Below are 25,058 nucleotides of genomic sequence, written 5' to 3'. Positions count from 1 at the left end.
CTCTGCCTTCACTGCCTTTGTGCTGTGTCATCATCTTCTGCCAGCTTCACCATCAAAGTCTTGGTTAAATTGCTCTTTGGAACTTCCCTCTTGACTTGCTGCGCTAGGTGAACCTACCAGGAGCTAAGCTCCAGACAACATTGCTGTTAGGAACTTACAAGCCTCTCCATTATGACAAGGTGACGATCCTTGGAGAAGAGATCTCTTCTGCATTGGAGGAACTAAGTATGGATTAGCTTCTACTTTATGGAATGCCAATATTCAGACTAGTAGTGGGACTGCTTCCTATTGCTTGACACTTACATCATCCATCCCACTTCTACACTGACCTATTCTCTGAGGTCTCTTGCACTGTTATACCAAAGCAGTGTGTGTTCAACATGTATATGCTCAGTTATTGAAAGATGGAAGCGCAGGGTAGAGGAATAATTTGAATGATGAATGTTGGTTGAGAATAGTTTGGGAATTTCTTATTGGCAGTAGATAATCAAGGAAAGCAATTCAACAAGCAGTGCAAAGTTAGTGAAGGCGCTGATAAGGATTTATTCTATAGACTAACACAAAGTCAGCATGTTTTGGGGAAATTGTGTTTCTCGGGTAATGGAAAATGCTTGGAGCTAAATAAATGTTCAATTCTTTAAGGGACAAAGGGTGGAAACCAGATGCTATTTTTAAGTCTGAGTAGTTTGTTGAATATTGTACTTTGTACATTTGAATGAAGCACTGTTTCAGGTTAAATTTCCTGCCCTCAGGTGATGTAGCACTTTTAGGGCAGAGTAAGGGCTAAAGTACGCTCATTTGTAGCCCAGGAGTGTACTGTTGTATAAATTCTGTTGGATGAGATTAAATTTATATTGTTTTAAAACTTGTGCTTGTGAGTCAGTAAGTGTAATCTCAGGCAGGCTCAATTAGTAGGAGTTGTACACAATTGAAAGAAACTGATTACCAGTTTCATTTTGGAATTGTTTTAATATGGCGCCAAGTCAGTTGGAGATTGAAGATTCCATTCTAAATAAGTAAACACAAAGCTTGAACCTTGGATTAAGAACAAAAACGCAATCTTAGCAGAGGAGAATATTATATGTACAAAAGGCAGGTTGCATCTGAACCCGAGGGGGACCAATATTCTCGTGGGTAGGTTTGTTAGATCTGTTGGGGAGAGTTTAAACTAATTTGGCAGAGGGATAGGAACCAGAGTGAAGGAACTCAGAATAGGACGGATGGTAAAAAAGCAAAGATAGTGTGCAGTCAGACTGTCAGGAAGAGCAGGCAGATGATAGGACAAAATTATAGCCAGCAGGGTGAGTATCAGTGCATTAGGGATGCAGAATCGAAAGAGTATCAAATATAGTACTCAAGGTGTTATATCTCAATGCACGGAGTATAAGAAATAAGGTGGATTATCTTGTTACACTATTATAGATTGTCAGTTATGATGTTGTGGCCATCACTGAATTGTGGATAAAGGGTCGTTGTAGTTGGGAGCCAAAAGTCCAAGGTTGTATGTTATATTGGAGAGATAGGAAGACAGGCAGAGGGGATGGTGTGGCTCTGCTTGTAAAGAATGGCATCACATCATTAGAAAGTTGTGACATAGAATCGGAAGATGTTTAATCCATGAAGGTTGAGTTAAGAAACTGCAAGGGTAAAAGGACCCTAATGGCAGTTATACACAGGCCTCCAAACAATAGATGGGAAGTGGACTACAGATTACAATTGGAAATAGAAAAGGCATGTCAAAAGGGTAATGTTATGATAGTCACGGGAGATTTTAACATGCAGGTAGATTGAAAAAAATTAAATTGGTTGGTAATGGATCTCGAGTGAATTTGTTGAATGCCCATGAGATGGCTTTTTAGAGCAGTTTGTCATTGAGCCTACTAGGCGGATCAGCTGTACTGGATTGGGTATTATGTAATGAACCATAAGCAATTAGGGAGCTGAAGGTAAAGGGACCCTTAGGAGATAGTAATCACAATATGAAATTTGATCAGGAGATAGTGTGATGTAGCAGTATTTCAGTAGAGTAAAGGAATTTACACTGGTATGAAAGAGGAGTTGGCCAAAGAAAATTGAAAGGAAATGCTGGCAGGGATAACAGCAGAGCAGCAATGGCTTGTGTTTTTGGGAAAAATGAGGAAGGTGCAGGATAGATGTATTCCAAAAACAAAGCAGTACTTAAATGGGAAAATAGTAGAACCGTGGCTAACAAGGGAAGTCAAAGCTAATGTAAAAGCAAAAGAGAGGGCATACAATAAAGCAAAATTAGTGGGAAGATAGAGGATTAGGAAGCTTTTTCAAAAACCTACAGAAGCAACTGAAAGAATCATTAGGAGGGAAAAGATGGAATCAAGTTTGCAAGCAGTATCAAAGTAGGTAGAAAAAGCTTTTTCAAGTATAATAAGAAACAAAAGGGAGATGAGAGTGAACATAGGACCGCTATAAAATGAGGCCTGAGAAATAATAACAAGACAAGGAGATGGCAGATGAATTAACTGTGTGTTTTGCATCATTCTTCACTGTGGAAGACACTAGCAGTGTGCCAGGTGTTGAAGGGTGTGAGGGAAGAGAAGTGAGTTCAGTTACTATTACAAGGGAGAAGGTGCTCAAAAAGCCGAAAGACCTAAAGGTGCATTAGTCACCCGGACCAGATGAACTGCATCCCAGGGTTCTGAAAGAGGTAGCGTTAGAGATTGTGAAGGCATTAGTATTGATCTTTCAAGAATCATTGGACTCTGACATGGTTCTGGAGGTCTGGAAAATTGCAAGTGTCACTCCACCCTTTTTTTTAAAAAAAAGGGAAGCAGCAGAAAGGAAATTATAGACCAGTTAGTCTGACCTCAGTGGTTGGGAAGATGTTGGATTCAGTTGTTAAGGATGAGGTTATGGAGTACTTGGTGTCACAGGACAAAATGGGACAAAGTCAGCATGGTTTTCTTCAGGGAAAATCTGCCTGATGAACCTGTTGGAATTCTTCAAGGAGATTACAAGTAGGATAGATAAAGGAGATGTAGCGGATGTTGTATATTTGGATTTTCAGAAGGCCTTAGACAAGGTGCCACACATGAATCTGTTTACCCAGTTAAGAGCTCATGGTATTATAGGAAAGTTACTGGCATAGTTAGAGCATTGGCTGATTAGTAGGAGGCAGCAAGTGGGAATAAGAGGATCCTTTTCTGTTTGGCTGCCAGTGACTAGAGATGTTCTGCAGGTGTCAGTGTTTTATGTTGTATATCAGTGATTTAGATGATGGAATGGATAGCTTTGTTGCCAAGATTACAAATGGTACGAAGTTTCGAAGGGCAGGTACTTTTGAGGAAACAGGTAGGCTGCAGAAGGACTTGGACAGATTAGGAGAATGGGCAAGAAAGTGGAAAATGTAATGTTGGAAAATGCATGGTCATGCTCTTTGGTAGAAGATATCAATATGCAGACTATTTTCTAAACTAGGAGAAAATCCAAAAATCTGAGATGCAGAGGGACTTGGAAGTCCTTGTGCAGAACACCCTAAAGGTTAACTTGCAAGTTGAGTTGGTGGCGAGGAAGGCAAATGCAATGTTTGCATTCATTTCAAGGGGTCTAGAATATAAGAGCAGGGATGTGATGCTTAGGCTTTATAAGGCACTGGGTGAGGCCTCTCCTTGAGTGTTGTGAACAGTTTTGGGCTCCATATCTAAGAAAAGTGCTGGAATAAAAGACTTATGAGGAACGTTTGGCTCCGGGCCTGTACTCGCTAGAATTTAGATGAGGAGGGATCTCATTCACATTTCTCGAATATTGAAAGGCCTAGACAGAGTCGATGTGGAAAGGATGTTTCCCTTGAGGGAAGTCTAGGACAAGAGGGCACAGCCTCAGGATAGAGGGGTGTCCATTTAAAACAGAGAAGCAGAGATATTTCTTTAGCCAGAGGGTGGTGAATTTGTGGAATTTGTAACCACAGGCAGTTGTGGAGGCCAGGTCATTGGGTGTATTTAAGGCAGAGATTGATGGGTTCTTGATTGGCTATGGCATCAAAGATTACGGGGAGAAGGCTGGGGGAAGAAAGGATCAGCCGTGATTGAATGGCAGAGCAGACTTGATGGGCCAAATGGCCTCATTCTGCTCCTATGTCTTGTGCTCTTATGTTGCCGTAGCATACATACCTCTTTCGTTTTCTGGTTGCTTCTTCGTAGCCAACGATATTCCTTCTGCACAATTCAGAATCGGTCACTTCACTGCCAGTATGTGAAACATACCAGAATTGATTGTGGTTCAGTGCCAAGCATAAAACACAGGACAATACCATAACAGACAACACAACAACCACCGACAATGTACAAGACAATAGTGCAAACAGCCATGAGCAATCAACAATTAGCAGCAAACATCAATGATCAAACTTAAATGTGAGCAGACCCAATAATTATCAACAGAACAAGGCCAGCAGGAAAGACCATTTAACAGATGTTATGCAGGGACAGTTAAGGCATTACATCTGAGGCTACGTCCACACTACGCTGGATAAGTTTGAAAACGAACCCTTTTCTCTTCGTTTTGACCCTCTGTCCACACTAACACGGCGTTTTCATCCCCCGAAAACGGAGATTTTCAGAAACGGTCTCCAGAGTGAATAAATCTGAAAACGCCTAATATCCGTTGTAGTGTGTACGAGGTAAACGGAGAGATTTAAAAACACTGTCATGACAACATCACAACAACAATGCTTTTTCTGCTTCTGCTTGGTACTGCGCAAGCACTGCCAGACGGCTGTTATAACGCGCAGTCGGTGTGAACGGCGTGAGAGTTAAATTGTAAAGTGAGTTTTTTTGACTACTTAAAAACGCTATCATGATGTGCCGGGACAGATGGCCACAGCACGGCATTTCCTTGTTTTCTTGAAAGCAACCCGCCCACACAAACTAACAATTTCAGAACAGACGGCAACGAGACTGAAGCCAGAAGAGTTAGAAATGTACTCATCAAATACTTTGACCCATAGCTTACTGAATAAATAAGTATACTCACTTTGCCCTGTTTTCTGTCCTTGCTTGTATGAAGGTGGTTTACCTATTTATGCAAGTACTTCTCTGACAATAGAATGTAACAGCCTAATGTAACATTGTATGGAAATACAAGATAACACTGATGCAGACATGTTTTATACATTTAACAAGGCGCTTTATTAATGCAACAGAGTTAGTCAGTTTTTCAATGTTCGTCGTCAGCCGGGTCATATTGTCTGTGAACTCCCTGTTGGTTGCTCCATACGCTCCACTATTTGTTTTTTTCAGTTTTAAGTCCTCCTGCGCGAGAGCCAAGAGCAATTCCTTTTAAGTTTTTTTGCTCTGTAACTGGACAAACGCGCACTGTATACCGTTTCCTCTTCACTTGTTTTCTGTGTGTCCTGTGCGTGTCCAGTAGAGGAGATTCGCCCAAATATCCGTGTTAATGTGGACAGAGATAATTTGAAAAACGCTTAGTGTGTACACCTGTGGGTTTTACTCGAAACCGGCGTTTTCAAAATTATCCGACGTAGTGTGGACATAGCCTGAGTGAGTTTTAGAAGGAAGCTGCAGAGATGACATAGAGCTGGTAGTGGTAGAGTTGTAGCATTTCTCCGGCACTTTGGTGATTAGATGACTGCTAGGGTCTGTGAAGTCAGCAGTAATTTTTTCAGCTCTTTGCTCTGGCGACGAACAGGTCTTTTAATGTTGGTAGCTGACAACCAATGATCTCTGCTGAGTGGACCTGTTGCTGCAATCTGGACGTGGAGGAGGAGGAGATAATGGGAAACTAAATGGTGATAGAGGTGGTCGCAACACTCTCTGATGGCTGAGTAAAAATTTGTCAGGATACGCTCTGAGATGTTAAGTTTCCTAAGGTGGCATAGGAAGAACGATCTCTGCTGGGCTTTCCTTGTGATAAGCATAATGTGCTTGTCCTATGTCAGTGTATTGGTAGTCCCCAGGAATTTGAATGACTGTTTCCCACTTCAATGTATTGATAATGGTAGTCCCCAAGAATTTGAATGATTTGACCACAGAAACAGCCTGACCATTAATTTTCAAGTGGTGGGGGGCTGTTGGGGGGTTGTCAGCAGAAATTAATCCTCATTTCCACGTCTTGATCGCATTAAGCCTCCAAGTTCTACCTCTTTTTGATAGCAGGTCACATCATTATTGGAGATGAGACCAACTACAGTTGTGTCATTCACAAACTTCAGGACTTAAATGGATTTGTCTGTGGTGGTACAGTCATTTGTGTGAAGTGAGAACAGGAAGGGTGAAAGAATAGACATCGGATTGGACAAGTAGGAGCCCAGCTTTACATACTGCTTCCTTCCTGTCAGGAAATTTGTCATCCACTGACAGATACTGTAGGGTACAGCTTGCTGGGTTAGCTTGCTGTGGAGCAACTCTGGAACAATAGTGTTGAAGGCAAAGCTAAAATCCACAAACAAGATCCTCACATAGGTATTGGGGGAAGTCCAAATGTTGAAGAATGTTGTGAAGGCACAAGAACTGCATACTCAACTGAACGATTTGCTCTATAAGCAGACAGTAGCACGTCAAGAAGAGGATCAGTAATGGATTTAAGGTAGCTCAACATCTGAGGTTCAAATGTTTTCATACTACTGAACTCAAAGCGACTGGCCTATAATTAAGTCCAGTGATCTTGTCCTCCTTGGGAACTGGAATGATAGGGAGCAACTTGAAATTCCCTTGAGCATCTATGATTCTTGCAGGAGTAGGCAATGAGTTCTTGGTCATAAATCACTCTGTGGGAAGAAATGTATTCTTGTTAGTTCTTGGGGAGTTGGCAATTGTAATATGATTAGGTTTTCTTTTTAGAAGATGGTTATTGCCTGGAATTTCTGTGCCATGAATATTATTTGTTGATTTGGAAACAAATTGGCTTGTTCTGTTTGTTGGCCCTGGTTTTGCTGTATTCAGGCATGGACTGCTTCATTTGCTGAGGAGTTGTGACTGGGACTGAGCATTGTACAATCATCAGTGAACAATCACTTTTTCCTTTGACAAAAGGAAGATCTGTCAAGCAACTGAGAATAGTTTGAATGTTATGCTTTGATTTCCAAGTGGGTTCACATCAAATTGATGTTGCTTCAATCCTTTCCTTAATCTTTACTGACTAGAAGTCTTTCTAGTTCCATAGATCCATTGTGTAATACAAAATGCCACGTTTTATTTGTTGGATGATTCAACTTCCTAACACTAGCAAAGTTTCCACATTATAAAATTAGCCTTTGCTAATACAATATTGCATGCAAGGTTCTGAACATTGGGCAATTTTTTACTTTTAGATTAGAAATTTATTTAATGTACTCAAAGTAAATGATAATTTGTCAAATTTAAGGTTGATAATTGATCCCATTCAATAATTAGGGGAGCACAGCTATAACTGATTTGTGAACATCAATAGCTGTGAATTGGAATATTTCGTTAAGAGATAATGAAGCTTTTAAATATATTTTTAAACACTTTCAAGCAATTATATGTTGGAGAGGCAGTGGTGTTATAATTATTACAAAATTCTATGTTAGATTTGAAGATTTCTAAGCAAGTTGGTGGCCTAGTTTGCAAAATGAATCCTCTTGCCTTTGTGCAGTTAGCTCAGTCTCCTCTAGGGCAACCCTTTAGTTTTAGGATTAGAGTGTGGGATTTCCCAAGTTTCTAAAATTGACTTTTATTTTTCCTTGTTGATTAATGGTTTAGCAGAAGTGAGAAATCACAGCTGAAATTTATGGGCTGGCTGTGTGACTAAGAGCAAAATTTAAACACTTTTGAGCAAAATAACACCATCAGATATAGGAGCAGAAGTAGACCGTTTGGCCCATCGAGTCTGCACCATTGGGCTGATCCAATTCTTCCAGTCATCCCCACTTCACTGCCTTCTCCCCATACCCTTTGATGCCCTGGCTAACCAAGAACCTATCTATCTCTGCCTTAAATACACCCAATGACTTGGCCTCCCCAACCTCTCGTGGCAACAAATTCCACAGATTTACCACACTCTGACTAAAGTAATTTCTCTGCATCTCTGTTCTAAATTGAAATCCTACAATCCTGAAGTTGTGCCCTCTTGTCCCAGACTCCCAAACCATGGGAAATAACTTTGCCATATTGGATCTGTTCAGACTTTTTAATATCGGAACGTTTCTATGAGATCCCCCTCATTCTCCTGGATTCCAGAGAATACAGCCCAAGAGTTGCCAGACATTCCTCATATGGTAACCCTTTCATTCCTGGAATCATTCTCGTGAATGTTCTCTGAACCCTCTCCAATATCAGTATATCCTTTCTAAAATGAGGAGCCCAAGACCGTACACAATACTCCAAGTATGAGGAAAAAGCCTGCTGGAACATCTGTGTATCTTCTGGCAACATATTCTCCAATAAGAAATTGGTGACCTCCGTACTTTCCTTTGGGGTGGGAGGGTGGTGAACTATCATGGTGGAGATTAGGTTAAGTCAAAGTAAAATTTATTAACTATATACTACCTTGAAATTAATTTTCTTGCAGATATTTACAAAAGAAAGAAATATATTTGAATTTATGAAAAACTATATAGAAAGACTGACCAATGTGCAAAAGACAAATTATGCAAATAAAAAAACTACTGAGAACCTGAGTTGTAGAGTCTTTAAAAGTGAGTCTGTAGGTTGTAGAATCATTTCAGAGTTGAGTGAAGTTATCCACACCAGTTCAGGAACCTGATGATTGTAGAGTAATAACTGTTTCTGGTGATGTGGAACCCAAGGCTTCTGTACCTCCTGTCCCATGGTAGGAGTGAGAAGAAAGCATGGCCTGGATGGTGGGAGACCTTTATGATGGACGCTGCTTTCTTGTGTTAGTGCTGTCTGAAAATATGCTCAATGGTGGGGTCCTGCTGAAGGGTCTTGGTCCAAAACGTCGACTGTACTCTTTTTCCATAGATGCTGCTTGACCTGCTGAGTTCCTCCAGCATTTTGTCTGTGTTGTTTCAATGGTGGGGAGGTCTTTGCCTTTGATGGACTCAGCTGTATCCATCACTTCTGTAGACTTCTCTCTTCCTGGGCATTGGTGTCTCCATACCAGGCCATGATGCAGCACAGTAATCTCTACTGTGCATTCACAGAATGTGATCTTGGTGACAAGCCAAATTTACACAGAGCTCTAAGAAAGTAAAGGTGCTGGTCCAAGGAATGATTCTCTGTCTGATATGTTAACACCAAGGAATTTGAAGTTGCTGACCCTCTCCATTTCTGATCTACCAGTGAGAGGTTATTGCTGTGGCACAATTCAGACATATTTTCAATCTTACTCCTATATGCTGATTTGTCAAAACATTTGATTTGGTCAACAGTGGTGTCATTAGCAAACTTAACTAAGGCATTGGAACTATACTTAGCCACACAATCATAGGTAAAAGGGAGTAGACTGGGGGGCTAAGCACCAGCCCTGTGGTGCACCTCTGTTGATGGTGGGTGTAGAGGAGACGTTTTTGCCCAACTGAATTGACTGGAATCTAAAAGTGAGAAAATAGAGGATCCGTTACACAGGGAGGTATCAAGGCCTGGGTCTTGGAGCGTATTGATTAGTTTTAGAGGAGATGAAAGTGTTGAATGTGGAGCTGAGTGAAGAGCCAAAGAAATAGCATCTGCATTGACCTGTTGTGATGGTAGGCAAATTGGAGCTGATCCAGGTCACTCCCCAGGCAGGAGTTGATATACTTCTTGACCAGCACCTCAAAGCATTTCATCACAGTGGATGTAAGTGCTACTGGATGATAATCATGTTCTTGGGCACCAGTATAATTGAAGCCTGCTCGAAGTTCATCAGAAACTGATTGGAAAGCTGAGCCTACTGGGCCTAAACACCTCCCTCTGCAACTGGATCCTAGACTTCCTGACTGGGAGACCTCAGTCAGTCTGGATTGGAAGCAGCATCTCCATCACCATCACATTTAATGGGGGGGGCCCCCCAGGGCTGTGTGCTCAGTCCACTGCTGTTCACTCTGCTGACCCATGACTGTGCTGCAACACAGCTCGAACCACATCATCAAGTTTGCTGATGACACAACTGTGGTGGGTCTCATCAGCAAGAATGACGAGTCAGCATACAGAGAGGAGGTGCAGTGGCTAATGGACTGGTTCAGAGCCAACAACCTGTCTCTGAATGTGAACAAAACAAAAGAGATGGTTGTTGACTTCAGGAGGACACGGAGCGACCACTCTCTGCTGAACATCGACTCCTCCGTAGAGATCGTTAAGAGCACCAAATTTCTTGGTGTTCACCTGGCGGGGAATCTCACCTGGTCCCTCAACACCAGCTCCGTAGCAAAGAAAGCCCAGCAGAGTCTCTACTTTCTGCGAAGGTTGAGAAAAGTCCATCTCCCGCCACCCTCCATCCTCACCACATTCTACAGAGGTTGTATTGAGAACATCCTGAGCAGCTGCATCACTGCCTAGTTCAGAAAATGCACCATCTCAGATCACAAGACCCTGCAGCGGATAGTGAAGTCAGCTGAGAAGATCATCGGGGTCTCTCTTCCCACCATTACATTCATTTACACCACACGCTGTATCCGTAAAGCAAACAGCATTATGAAGGACCCCATGCACCCCTCATATAAACTCTTCTCCCTCCTGCCATCTGGCAAAAGGCACCGAAGCATTCGGGCTCTCACGACCAGACTATGTAACAGTTTCTTCCCCCAAGCCATCAGACTCCTCAACACCCAGAGCCTGGACTGACACCAACCTACTGCCCTCTACTGTGCCTATTGTCTTGTTTATTATTTATTGTAATGTCTGCACTGTTTCGTGCACTTTATTCAGTCCTGGGTACGTCTGTAGTCTAGTGTAGTTTTTGTGTTGTTTTTATGTAGTTCAGTGTAGTTTTTGTATTGTTTCATTTAGCACCATGGTCCTGAAAAACGTCTCATTTTTACTGTGTATTGTACCAGCAGTTGTGGTCGAAATGACAATAAAAAGTGACTTGACTTGAAGTACAAACGTAGATGGGTACCTCAATGCCAAGTGCTTGAAGATGACCGTAAACACTCCAGCCAGTTGATTTACCATGGGTTTTAGTACTCTATTAGGTATGCTGTCTGGCCAGAGGCCTTCTGTGGATTTACCCACAGAAGGATGCTGTCACATCGATCTCAGAGACAGTGTTGTCAGGGGTTGTGGAAGTTCATGAGGTGTCTCCATGTTTTATTGGTCAAATCAAGTATAAGGGGCATTGAGCTCATCTGTGAGTGAAACCATGTTGTCATTTATGTTGCTCGGTCTTGGTTTTGCTTTGCTGGAGGGGTTGGCACTCAAGCCTTGCTGTAGTTGTTGAACATCCTTCTGTGATTCAAGTTTGGTCTGGAATTGCCACTTCATCTGTGAGATGGTTATCCAGAGATCATACCTGGACCTCTTGTACTTCCCTGGGTCATCAGTCCTGAATGCCACCTATCTAGCCCTTTGCAAATTGTACATCTCTTGGTTCATCCAAGGTTTCTGTTTGGGAAAGACTTTGAATGATTTTTGTAGGGACAAACCCTTCCACGAGTGACTTTATAAAATTTGTGATGGTACTGGTATGTTCATTCAGGCCCTCTGAGTCCTTGAACATGGCCCAGTCCATTGACTTGAACCATTCCCATAGCAGCTCCTTTGCCTGCCTGGACCACCCTCTTTGTTGTCCTGATGGAACCTCTCTAGAGTGAGGCCTATTGTATATTTGCATGTGGCTGGGGTAGAATTTGAAAGGACTGGCAGGGGTGTAGCAGAGATACAGTTTTAAAAAAAAGGGTGGGTGCTGCTCCAAAGAATGCTTGTGACAAGGGCTAAGCACTGAATCCAAACAACATCTACTTGAAGGTGCTAATTGTTGAATTCTGCTATTTTTGATGCAGTCTTTAAGTGTCATTGAATAAGACCTTGTATTTTCTGCATGGGTCAACCCATCCTGTTTGTGAGTTTGCATTTTAGGGATGGGTGTCTGCATATGTAACTGCACCATGTTCATAGTGGACTCCTGGTTGATTTTGCTACTTTGTGATAGATGCATTTATTACCTGTTGCTTTCAGCAACTGGCTTTCTGTTGAAATCATTTACTTCTAGGCACATGAACCAACTTGTTTATTGTGACACTAGTAGGCCATTGAGCCCATGTCAGCTCCCAGCAGACCAGTCCAAGGCCCCTTCCCTCCAGCCCTGCAGCACATGCTTTCTCATATATGCCTTTACAACAACCCTTTTGTTTTCCTTTCATTTTGTTTTGCCACTTACCTTTTGAAAGAGGCAATCTACAGTAGCCAAATCTACCAGAATCCAAAGGCATCCTATTTGGCCACGGTGAGAATGTGCCAAGAATGTTTCACGTAAAGCATCCAAACACTTGCATGTTTTGCATTTTGGTGTATTGCCCTTTGTAGTCATGATGGGGACCTCCTCTGAACTGGAGAAAGTAAATGCAGATTGAACAACTCCATTGAATATGTAAGAGTGACCCTAAATTTCCAATACTTATCACTTCTCCATTTTTCACTTTCCTACTAAATTCTAGTGAAGCCCAAAATTGACTCAGGGAGTAATGCACCTTTTGTTAAGGTACATTGCGGCTTGTGGGACATTTTATTAACTTTGACTCTTTCCGATTACCAGCCATTCCTGTTTGTATCAAAACTGGCTAATCCAAATGCAGTGTCATCCTCCTGTAACCTTAGTTCATCTTTGGTCTCTTTCCAGATGCTACCTGATCTGTTTATTTGTACTGAAGACTTAAATTATTCAAAGTATGTATTTGTATAGCTTAACTACATGTTATACATTGGCAGTGACTTAGCTCCATGCATGTATGCAAGTTTTGAATAATTGTTTAGAAATCATACTTCCAATTTGGCAATAACATGCCTGTGCTTCCATAGAAGTTTTAAGATTTGGCATGACATCTAAAACTTTGAGAAACTAATATTGATGTGTGGTGGAGAGTTTGACTGCATCACAGTTGGGCATGGAAACACCAATATAGTTGAACATAAAATCCTATAAAAAGTAGTGCATATGGCCCAGTCCATCATGGGTAAAGCCCTTCCTGCCATTAAGCACATCTACACAGAACATTGTCGCAGGAAAGTAGCATCCATCATCAGGGACTCCATCTACCTGGATCATTCTCTTTTCTTGATTTTGCCATCAGGAAGGAGGTTTCGGAACTTCAGTACCACCAGGATCAGGATTGGTTAACATCAAACTCTTGAAATAGAGGGGATAACTTCACTCAACTTCACTTGCCTCATCACTGAACTGTTCCACAACCTATGGTCTCAATTTTAAGGACTCCCATCTCATGTTCTCTATCTATTGCTTATTTATTTATTATTCTTAATTTTTTTGTATTTACAGTTTGTCTTTTGCGTGCTGGTGTCCGCCCTGTTGGAGCAGTCTTTCATTGATTCTGTTAAGGTTATTGGATTTATTGAATATGCCATCAAGAGCATGAATCTCAGGATTGTATATATTAACATATATATATATATATATATATATATATATATATATATATATATACTTTGATAATAAATTTCCTTTGAACCTTTGAACATTCCTACTTGATATTGGCACAGGACTTGAAGAATACTTGCAAGATGTTAGTTTTAAATAATATCAGGGTTGATTTTAAACCCCTCATTCACTTCTTGAAAAGTACAAAGTGCCACCCATTTAGAAATTTTGCTTCCCAGTTGTGTATGCAGAAAATCTTGTCAAATTTTTAGTGGTACTGTGGTGCAACTGATTGAAATGTGGCTTTCTTGCATGTCCAGCAACCCTGGTTCATTTCTGATGTCTAGTGTCAAGTTTGCACATTCTGTCTGTGACCATGTGGGTTTCTTCTCGCTGCTGTTGTTTCCTCTCATATTCCAAAGATGTGCTGGTAGGTTACCCCTGTATGTAGGTGAATGGTAGAAGCTGGGTGCAGTGGGGAAAAGTTGATGGTAATGTATGGAGAATAATTAGATCTTTGCAAATCGTGTTTGATAGTTGATGCAAACTCAGTGGGCGAAAGGATCTGTTACTGTCCTGTTTATGATTACACGACTAATTCTGAAACATGATTTATACAGCTGCCTTCTTTCATGTATTACCTTGTATTATGAGGCAGTTCAGTTGAAGGTTCTTGTAATGTATTCTTGCTTTGAAATTTTCCTCAGTAAATGTAGGTGCACTAATGTTTGTAAACAATGCTTTATGTAATTATCTATTCACTGAGGACAAGATGTTTCATGTAACTTAATAACTGACTTTAAAATAAGTAAATACTTGAGGTATTCACATGAGAAATCAGATAATGTTGGTTGTTGTAGCTTAAAATAACATGAAATGAATCATTCTCCATTTTTGGGTTTTTGTTAGGTGAAAGTACCACCTGTGAGGTGAACATCCTGTAGTCCAAATGAGAGTGGACGATTACAGTTCTGATTGGTGTGATGTGCATTAAACAACACTAAGAAGAGAGCATCTTGAATAGTGGTGAGTTTCCAGATTGTGAATAACTAATTGATGTTTTATCTCTAATATTTAATGTCTGCTGATAAAGTAAATATTGGAAGTTTTACCTCTTTAAGCAGAATTTTTGGTAATCAAATGTTTTTATATCTTAATGTGTTTAAAAAAAACTAAACTTTCACATTGAACAAATGTTTCTCAATATTCTTCATGGTTTTGAGTTTTATTTATCTTGCATTCATGACAATATGGTTTTGATCTTAATGCTGTAAGTTGCTATATAATTTATACAGTTCTTTCCTCCTTTTGTAGCTGCTTCATTTGTGCTTTTTTTTCTTCATGAGCCATGGTTGTTTTCATTTATTTCCCACCATCTTTTGTAATATCAACAAATTCCTCACTGAGTCTTTGGTTACACTTCTAAATTTAAGACATAAAATCACATTTGTATAATCCTGTGTGATGTATCAATATCCTTTTCGTAGTTTAGGAGCTCAGATTTGCTCATGAGTACAGTGGCCTAGTTATGGACTAGCAGGCAAATGTTGATAATACTTCATCATGGTTAGCTGAAAAAAATAATTCAATGTATCTGATACATGAGGGCAGACAGGCATCTGAAAATGCTGCTGATCTTTCTGAAAACCCATTTTGTTTATAATATAATTGAGGCGGGGATACTTGTTCCTTTCCTACCTGTCGTGTTCGCTCACTGATAACTACTGATGAGGCCAGAAGCCAGGAGTTGGGACAAAGCTGGAACTTGAAATATTCCTTTATTCAGTAAACCCTATCAATTACAAATCTCAAAACTCAACTGTACATCCCCAAAGCATGACTATTTAAATGGTTTACCCAAAGAAAATATTCAAGACGTTGATTGGAACAGTCAGGTAGTGAAAGTCAGCCTGGGGTTGGTTGTGAGCTGACCAATGGGCATTTATTGTTTTGGCTCACCCTAACACTAATCATATTTCAATCCTTGACTATGCATGACTTTAGATGGTCTCAGGCTAACTAGCATGAGCAATGTGTTTTTCTGGTGTTCTCATCAGTCCTAAGCTAAAACTTAAATGTATTCTGAATCCCAGTGATATTCACACCTTGAGCAATTTTACAAATGGTTGTTTCATTATGGGTTAATGCTCAAGATCCTTATTATATCTGATTAATTGATAACAATTTTTGTATGAACCATTAGCTTTGATTAACCAATAAACAATCGAAATTTAGATAAAACCAAACTTTAATTGTTTATTCTCGACATTACAAAAACTCAGTTTTGGTTGGGAAGTGCATTTCCTTGTATTTATGCTGCTATATTCTGGAATTCTGGCTGCCCTCTCAAGTGCCTGAATGCAGAAGTTCTGAACTCACTGGCTTCTCTGCTAAGCTTTTCTTGACTGTGCTCTGACTTCGTACTCCTTGTGCTACTTAGCACTGGATCATGGAGTTGTGACATTTAGCCAGCATTAAGGGCGAGAAATCCACTCTCAAACACGTGAGAGTCTGCAGAAGCGGAAAATCCAGAGTAATGCACAGAATGCTTGAGGAACTCAGCAGGTCAGGTAGCATAACCAGTCAATGTTTTGGGCTGAGACCCTATCCTCATGAAGGGTCTTGGCTTGAAATATCAACTATCTCTCCCCTCAATAGATGCTGCCTGACTTGCTGAGTTCCTCCTGCAATTTGTGTGTTGCTCAGGAATCTACTCACATTATCTGTGCCAGGTGAGACTAGACACAGGATCAACAACAGCGTTCATTTATATTTAAAGAAACTGCTCCAAAGGGCAATAGTTAATTTTGGGTTACTTATCTGTCTTTCTTCCATGGTCTTGTATCACATTGCCCCTTCTCTAGTGCTGTATCTCTTTCACCACAGCTCTTTTTTTTTCTCCCCTCTCCCCCGCCCCTCCGGTTTCATCTATCACCGTCCATAGTGGGGCATGACTGGTCAATGTTTTGGAGCAAGACCCTATCCTTCCTCTCCTTCCCTCCCCACATTCTTACTTTGACTCCTCATCTTGTCTCTAGTCCTGGTGAAGGGTCTTGTCCTGAAATGTTGACTGTATCCTTTTTTTCCCATAGATGCTGCCTTGCCTGTGTTCCTCCAGTGTTTTGTGTGTGTTGTTTGGGTAATTTGTATTTTTATTTGAATTACTCAGTTTAATTAAGTGCACTTAATTGTTTCTAAATCTGCTAAACTTGGGTTTTTAATCTTTATTGTTTACTTTTAATAATTTTTAAATATTTCAGAAAAATTTCCGGTTTTAGACATGTATAATAGCTGGATATATTAACAGGCACAACTCTGCCATTTGTTGAAGTGGCTTTCAGCTTTTACCTAAGTGTAGTCTTGCCCAAATCCCCACAATAACACTTGTTCCCCTTATGTGCAATGCACTATCATTGTGCAGGACCTCAATTATTAAAATAAACAGGGTGACTTTTATCAGGAACTTAACAGTGAAGGTTTGTAAAAGCTAAACCACTCTTGCCATACGGTTTATCAGCAAGAATACTTAGCTTGGCAGCTTGCAGGGAATTAAAGGCCAGTTTGTTAAAATTATCCGCTCAGTTTTAGTATGAAGAGTAATTAATGGTGGCATGTTAAATGAATGTAAATCCAAGGGATAGATTGCAAGTTTAAAAAGGAGCAAAAGAGTTTGATTACTGGTGCTCTAGCTGTTAAATGCAAATGTAGCTGATGCTTGGGTATTCAGACAGATTTTTGCTTGTCACTTTGAAACCACTAGATGGGAGTGCTTCATTGTATAATTAATATTCAATAATATTTTTGAAGGTTGTTTGTACTTCAGAATCTACTTATACTGTTAAATCTTTTGCCGAGCAGAGACGAGCTTAACTAAAATACATTTCGTTTTTTGGTTTCTGGTGGCAATATGTTTCTTATTATTCAACCCAAAGGTGGATTAAAGGTCACCTGGTAATGCACGTTACTTAACTGACCTGAGCTATCATTGATTAAATATGAAGCCAGATTGCTTTATGTCGGTATAAACAAGCAAGCTTGCTTCCAGGAAACTAAACTGGTTGCACTTTTACACATTTATTTACTTAACCGTTACTACAGAACTATGTATTTGTAAAGGCAACATGCACCCACAAAATGCTGGTGAAACTCAGCAGGTGTGGCATCATCTATGGAAATGAATAAATAGTTGACGTTTTTGGGTGAGATCTTTCATATTAGTAAAGGCAGCCTTGTGAAAAGAGCAATGTTTAATTTTTTAAAAATTATTTTTAGACAGCTATGCAGTAAAGCAACAAGTCACCAAAGCAGAGCAAAACTGGCCTTCCTTTCTCTGAAGGCTACATAATTTTTAGTTTTGAAGTACACAATGTGTTTCCACCTTGGTGTTTATATTTTCACTATTTTTATAAAGAATACAAAGGGTTTCAAAGCACTTTGTATCAATTATGTAAATAGGCTTCCTGTAATTTTTTTTAAGGAGCTCTTTTTAGTGAGACGAACAGAAACCAAATGTGAGGTCTTAGCTGGTGAGCAGTTATGTTCCCTAAAGATGCTAAACTAACTTGCCAACGGAAATATCTTAAACTATACACAATCTCTATATAAACATAATATGATTACCTAAAATTTATACCTTGTTGCAGAAATTTGATTAATAAACCTGGAGTGTTAAATTTTGTATTCTGCATTTCCATAGCTATATCATCTAATTTCTCAAAATATTTTAGTCTTCACAGCAGACATCAGGATGAGAATTGTGTATGATTTTCAAAATGCAGCATAAAAATATAGAAGATATATTTATTTTAGCTGTAGGAATATTATATTTTGACATTGTTTTGAAATGTATAGAGCATATCACTTCTAGAAATTAGTTTTAAATATAGACATGAATTTCTTAAATTGCTCCAGCTCCTTTATTAATTTTATTACAGTTAAATTTATGACAGTAAAGCGGTTAGTGCGATGGTATCACAGCTTGGGGTGTTTCAGAGTTCAGCGTTCCATTCCTGTGCCGTTCTGTAAGGAGTCTGTACGTCCTCCCTGTGGAACGTGTGAGGTTTCCCCACGTGTTCTGGTTTCCTCACATAGTCCAAAGGTGTACTGAGTAGGTTGGTCATTGTAAATTGTCCTGTCATTGGGTTTGGGTTAATTGGGTTTCAGACATCCTACCCTGCAAAAACTCATTTCAGGGAGGTAGCACCACCAATTTGCGGGAGACTTCCTGGAGAGGTGGGATGTCTGCAATAGAGTAGCTCCTTAGCAACCAGCCAGCTAGTTTAAATAATGTTAGCTATGCTAATGAATGAATGACACCTGTTAAACTCACCTCAACACATCTTTTACAGTCTTAACCCACCATGGGCAATAGAAAAATCACTGTTGCAAACAGTGCAATGAGCAACACTGTCATTATTTTGACCCCTATTAGGCAGGGGTACACTTTAGTGTAGTCTGGGGTGACGTACGTTTTATATTTTTTTTTGGAACACTCTGCCATGGCGCGCTCTCTCTCGCTCTCTCTCCCGTGGTTGCTCGCGCGCTCTCAAGCGCTTTCGCTTGCTTTCTCGCTCGCACGCACTGTCTCTCTCCTGGTTGCTTGCGCTCTCGCTTTCTCTCTCGCTCTCTCGCCATCGCTCGTGCTCTCAAGCACTCTCGCTTGCTATCTCGCTTGTTTGCTCTCGCTCTCACGTGCGCGCGCTGTCTCGTGGTCGCTCTCGCACTCTCTCTTCTCGCTCACTCTCAAAAAAAATTGATTTCCGTGATATTGTATATAATTTGCGGCATCAGGGAGCCACTATTAATATGTGGGAGACTCCTGGAACTTCCGGGAGAGGTGGGATGTCTGGGGTTTGCTGGTGTGGCAAGGCTAGAAGGCCTGGAAGTGCAGATTAGCTATCGCTTAATAAAATAGAAATGAATATTAATTGGATAAGCAATGTTGATACAAGCTGTGGATAAGATGATGAAGAAAGAGTTTGGAAATTTCTGGGCTACAAGATTGTATCTACCTTAATGTTTGTATTGATTGTCAGTGGTTTGGGAGGTTAATTACAGCTTCAATTTTTATTAATAGTCTGGCTTAAATTGTATTACAGTGGAATTTATAAATCTAAATTAGCTGGTACATTGTGGATATCAATAAAATTGATTTAGTTTGATAGAATATATAAAGAGCTCAGGTTTCAGGTTAAAGCAGATAACTTATAATATTGAATTGTTGTAAATGAAAACATTACCAGAAAATATTTAGTCATTATGGATCACAGATCCTCCCCAGTCCGTGTCTTCAGAATAGGATGGCGAATATTAGTGAAAAATCAAAAGGGCAGAAATTTATTGAGACACAAGACTGCAGATGTGGTTACCTGTTGCTGGAAAAATTTCTATCCTTTGGAATCCAGACCAAAAGTTAACTTTGACTGGGGCATTCCAGATGATTTGTTTGTAATGTAAATGCTATTCGCTAACTCGACAGTTGTGTACTGCTGAAAACTTGGGAACAATTTAACTTATGATACAAGAGACTGCAAATACTGGAATCCGGAGCAACAAAGAAAGTGCTGGAGGAACTCAGCAGACAGGCTTCATCTATGGTGGGAAATGAATGTTGACTGTCCATTTCCTTCCTCAGTTGCTGCCAGAGTTATATGAGGTGTGCTGGATGAAACACACTTATTGTTTAATTATGTTCTGGGGAACATTAAACATGTCCTAAACTTATTTGAAATGCATCTCAGGGTTGTATTCTGCACACATACTTTAAAAATAAATGTACTTGAATCTTTGAAAAACAGCTTGAAGTTATATGTCATTAAATTTTTTTAAAATGCTGCCTTTTTTTGTATATTTGTTATGCTGCGTTCGTGAAATCTTCTGCAAAAGTTGGAAACTGAGACAGCACTCGTAGTTAGTGACATCGGTCTTTTAAAAGAATGAGAAACCTGACGAAAACTAAAATTACTTGAGGACTCAATCTAATCCAGAAGTTATTGATTTGCTTGGGGTATGGTCAGTCATTACTGTCAGATTTGTAGGCTGTGATCCATGATGTTAGAAACAGTTAAAGTTGATCATTTTCTCACAGCTCAGTGCAGTACAGAGCTAGGCCTTGGGCCTTGGAGCTTCCTGGTAGATCTGGCTCAGCTGTTGGCAGGGTAAGTATGTTAAACAACAGTGGAAGCCAGTCTGAACAAGCTAAATGAGGTAACATTTTGTAAGTAGCAAATAGAAAGGCAGAGAAGCAAGAGAGGTTTCTGATAAAAGGACATTTCAAAAAAAAATTAAAGGGAACTGTCCTTGAAATGTAGTTGCAAAACATATCAATAATCATTAAGGTTAAAAAAAATGTTTTTTTTCAAACAGAACTATCAATATTTTCAAGGTTTTTATTTTGTATATTAAGTACGCAGCATTTTTTTGTGTTTTCTTAACATTAAAGATTTCAATATTATAAAGTTCCTTGTTTAAAACTTGTTTACGTTAGTTAGTCGGATCGATTTATTTATTTATTAAGATACAGTGTGGAATAGGCCCTTCCAGTCCTTCGAGTTATGCTGCCCAGCAATCAGCGAATTTAATCCGAGCCTAATCATGGGGCAATTTATAATGACCAATTAACCTACCAACTAGTACGTCTTTGGACTGGGAGGAAACTTGAGCAGCCGAGGAAGCCCAAGTTAAAACAATGTACAAACACTTTACAAGTAACAATGGGATATGAACCCCAGTCTTCTGCACTGTAAAGCATTGTGCTGACCCCTATGGTACAGTGCCTACCAATTTAATCCAATTTAAACCAATGTAAATATTCCCTTTATTAACTAGAGTCATGGAAATAGGCTATTCAGCCAAACTTGTCCACGCTAGCTAGTGGGCATCTTTCTGTATTAATGCTGTCTCCTGGAGCTTGGTTCAGTCTTCTTGCCTGAATGTTTCAGGTGCTTATCTGGACATTAAGTGTTCTCAGCAACCCAGCTTCAAGCACTGTCTTGGAAGTGCATTCTAAGTACTTGCTACTCTTTAGATGAATAAACTCTTCATATCCCCTCTAAACATCTTCCCCCTTATCTTAAATCTATTTCTCTAGTTTTATTTCCCTCTGATTATGGAGTCTATGCAATCTATACTTTCATAATTTTGTATATTTTACTTGTATCCTCCCCATTTTAGGGAAAATGGACCTGGTTTCTCCAGTATTTCTCCCATCTGGGAACTTCTGGAGGATTGCCCTTGCATTCTCGAAAAGATTGTATAAATTGGGAGAATTACCTCCCCACTCTATTCACCCTAATGAAAGGCAGTATCGCATGTATCTTCCCCATCACATTATCTGCCTGTGTTGTTACCTTCAAAGATATATGGACTTTGAGGTCTGTTTGTTCCTCAAAACTCCCCAAGACCCAACCATTCATGAAATGCATGTCCTATCCATGTTAGTACTCCCAGATGCATCTCTTTACATTTATAAGGATTAATCTCCATCTGCCATTTTCAGCCCTTTTCACCAACACATTAATCTCCTTCTGTTGACTGAGACTATCAATAGTTCAGTAGTTTCATTTAATATCAGAGAATGTATACGATACACAGCCTGAACTTCTTGTTCTTCGCAGACATCCACAAAACAGAAGAGTACCCCAAAGAATGAGTGACAGTAAAATTGGTAGAACCACAAAGCCCCCTACTCCCCTCTCCCATGCACAAGCAGCAGCAAACCATTAACCCTTCCCCTCCCCCCACCTATTTCATAAAGAGCATCAGCACCCTCCACCCACCAAGCATACAATGGTGAGGCCCCGAATAAAGACCATGATTTGCAGAACCAACAAAAACTAATCATTACCTGACACTTCATGCCACAGGCTCTCTGTCGCCCTAATAAAAGGACAGAGGTGTCACAGAGCGAGACAGTATCTGCCACACTATCAACGATTCCACCTATCTGTGTCATCCTTAAGCTTCTACAGGTCTAGTGATCAGGGATATTGGATATGTATCTGATTTCTCACTCCCTGCAGGAGGAGCATACGACTGCCACGGCCTCCATAACCTTTGTGATTTATTGACTAAGACAATAAGATAGAGGATATAAAACCTTGTCACGGCTTGCTCTTGTCACCAAAGCCCAATTGTCTTGGGATTTGAACTGACTATGGAAAGAAAAAAACTGCTCTATAATTGGAAGTTGATCAAAAATACTCATTGTAGGATGGGTTTATGGGCCATTATCTTCAAACAATTTTAACAATAAAGTATGCATCTCTGCTGACTGCCTGTTCACAGACATGAAGCTTGGAGCTGAGTAGCTGTTAGGGTGGGGCGCAAATGAGGAACTGGAAGCCAGGTCCTGGTGCCCTGGACAGAAACCTTGAGTTGTGGGCAAAACCTTTGGAATATTCAAATATGTAAAATTTGAGTGGTTGATTGGGAAGCCCTGCTAAAAGAAAATTGAGACTTTGGATCAAAATCTCTAAAATAATGATTTTGATCCCAAGTTTCTTTTTTTTTAAGCAGGGAAAGCAGGAGAAGTGAGGTGACACTTCATCTGTCAGTCTATTGAGGTCATCTCCTGTACCTTCCAGGTGAGGTGACGTTTCACTTGTGGGTCTTTTGGGATCATCTACTGTATCTGGTGCTCCCGGTGTGGCCTCCTATATATCAGTGAGACCTGATGCAGATTGGGAGACCACTTCGTCGAGCACCTATACTCCATCTGCCAGAAAAAGTGGATAACCCAGTGACCGCCCATTTTAATGTCACTTCCCGTTCCCATTCTGACATGCCAGTCCATGGCCTCTTCTTCTGCCACAATGAGGCCACACTCAGGCTGGAGGACCAACTCCTTGTATTCTGTCTGGGTAGCCTCCAACCTGATGGCATGAACATTGATTTCTCGAACTTCCTGTAATTTCCCCCTCCCCTTCTCCTTCTCTATTCCTCATTCACATTTCCCCTTCTCACCTTATCTTCTTAGCTGCCTATCACTTTCTTCTGGTGCTCCATTCCCTTCCCTTTCTTTCATGACCTTCTCTCCTTTCCTGTCAGATTCCCACTTTACGTCTTTCAATGATTGACTTCCCTGCTCCTCACCCCTTCCCCTCTCCCAGTTTCACCATTATGTACTACCTTGTACTTCTTCCTCCCCTCCCCCTACCTTCTTAGTCTGACTTCTTATTTCTTTTTCCAGTTCCTGTGAAGGTTTTCAGCCCGAAATGTTGACTGTTTACTCTTTTTCATAGGTGCTACCTGCCCTGCTGAGTTCCTCCAGCATATCTGGGTGTATTACTTTGATTTCCAGCATCTGCAACTATTCTCTCCTTTGAAAATAAGGAATAAGAGCAGATTGAGTCTCTTAGTTCATTCATGGCTTCTGATTTGGATAGAACACGTAAAACATGGAGCAGCACAGTACAGGCCCTTTGGCCCACTGTGTTGTACCGGCCTTTTAACCTACTCCCAGATCAACCTAATGCTTTTCTTTACAATCACCTCCATTTTACTTTCGTCCATCAAGGGGTCTCTTGAATGTCCCTCATATGTTTGCTTCTACTACTCCCCACAGCACAATCCACTCACCCACCACTCAGTGTTTAAATAGATACATAAATAAAAATTGTCCTCTCATATTAGCCATTTCCGCCCTGAGAAAAAGACCCTGGCTGTCTGCTCTATAAACACGTCTTATCTTGTACACCTCGAAGTCGCCCCTCATCCTTCTCTCCAAAGAGAAATGCCCTGGCTTGCTCAACCTTTCTTCATAAGAAATGCTTTCTAATCCAGGAAGCATCCTGGTAAATCTCTGCACCCTCTCTAAAGCTTCCACATTCTTACTACAATGAGGCAAACAGAACTGACACAACATTTCAAATGTTGTCTAACGGGAGTTTTATAGAGCTGCAACTTATCATGGTCTTAAACTCAATCCCCTAACTAATGAAGGCCAATATGCCTTTAAGTCGTAACTGCCCTAGCAACTTGCTCGGCAACTTTGAGGGACCTAATGACATGGACCCCAACATCCCTCTGTTCCTCCACACTACTAAGAATTCTACCATTAACCGCACACTCTGCCCATCAAGTTTGATTTTCCAAAGTGTATCACTTCACACTTTTCTGGATTAAACTCCTTCTGCCAGTTCTGTATCCTATCAATTTCCTGTTGTAACCTACAATAACCATCTGCATTATCTACAACATCACCAACCTTCATGTCATCTGCAAACTTCCTAACCCACCTTTCTATTTTCTCATCTAAATCATTTATAAAAACCACAAAGAGCAGGGGTCCCAAAACAGATCTGCTGGCCACCAACCTCTCCAGGTAGAATCTGCTTCATCTACTATTGCCTTCTATGGGCAAGCCAATTCTGAATCCATGCAGCCAACTTTCGCTGGATCCCATGCCTCCTGACTTTCTAAATGAACCTATCATGGGAAGGTTCATTCAGAACTCTTGTCTAAAACACCTTACTAAAATCCATATACATGGTGTTCAGTGCTCTACCTTCATCAATTCTGCACATATTAGTGTAGGATAAAATTTCAAGGTACATCACTTAAGGATAACAAAAAAC

At 40.4% G+C, this 25,058-nt stretch overlaps 1 protein-coding gene across 12 annotated transcripts in view; it reads left to right on the top strand.

Moving 5' to 3' along the window:
* The window catches only part of baz2ba (bromodomain adjacent to zinc finger domain, 2Ba), a 251,814-nt gene that overhangs the window by 21,726 nt on the left and 205,030 nt on the right, over positions 1-25,058 (top strand). For all 12 annotated transcript variants that reach the window (XM_063052309.1, XM_063052299.1, XM_063052301.1 and 9 more), the window contains exon 2: positions 14,392-14,508. The gene's annotated coding sequence lies outside the window, so the exon portion shown is untranslated. The remainder of the gene's footprint in view (positions 1-14,391; positions 14,509-25,058) is intronic.

The sequence above is a fragment of the Mobula hypostoma genome, chromosome 6, assembly GCF_963921235.1.
Source record: "Mobula hypostoma chromosome 6, sMobHyp1.1, whole genome shotgun sequence".
Lineage (NCBI taxonomy): Eukaryota > Metazoa > Chordata > Chondrichthyes > Myliobatiformes > Myliobatidae > Mobula > Mobula hypostoma.
The sequence above is the reverse complement of the archived record's forward strand: the minus strand, read 5'-3'. Positions and strand labels throughout refer to the sequence as shown.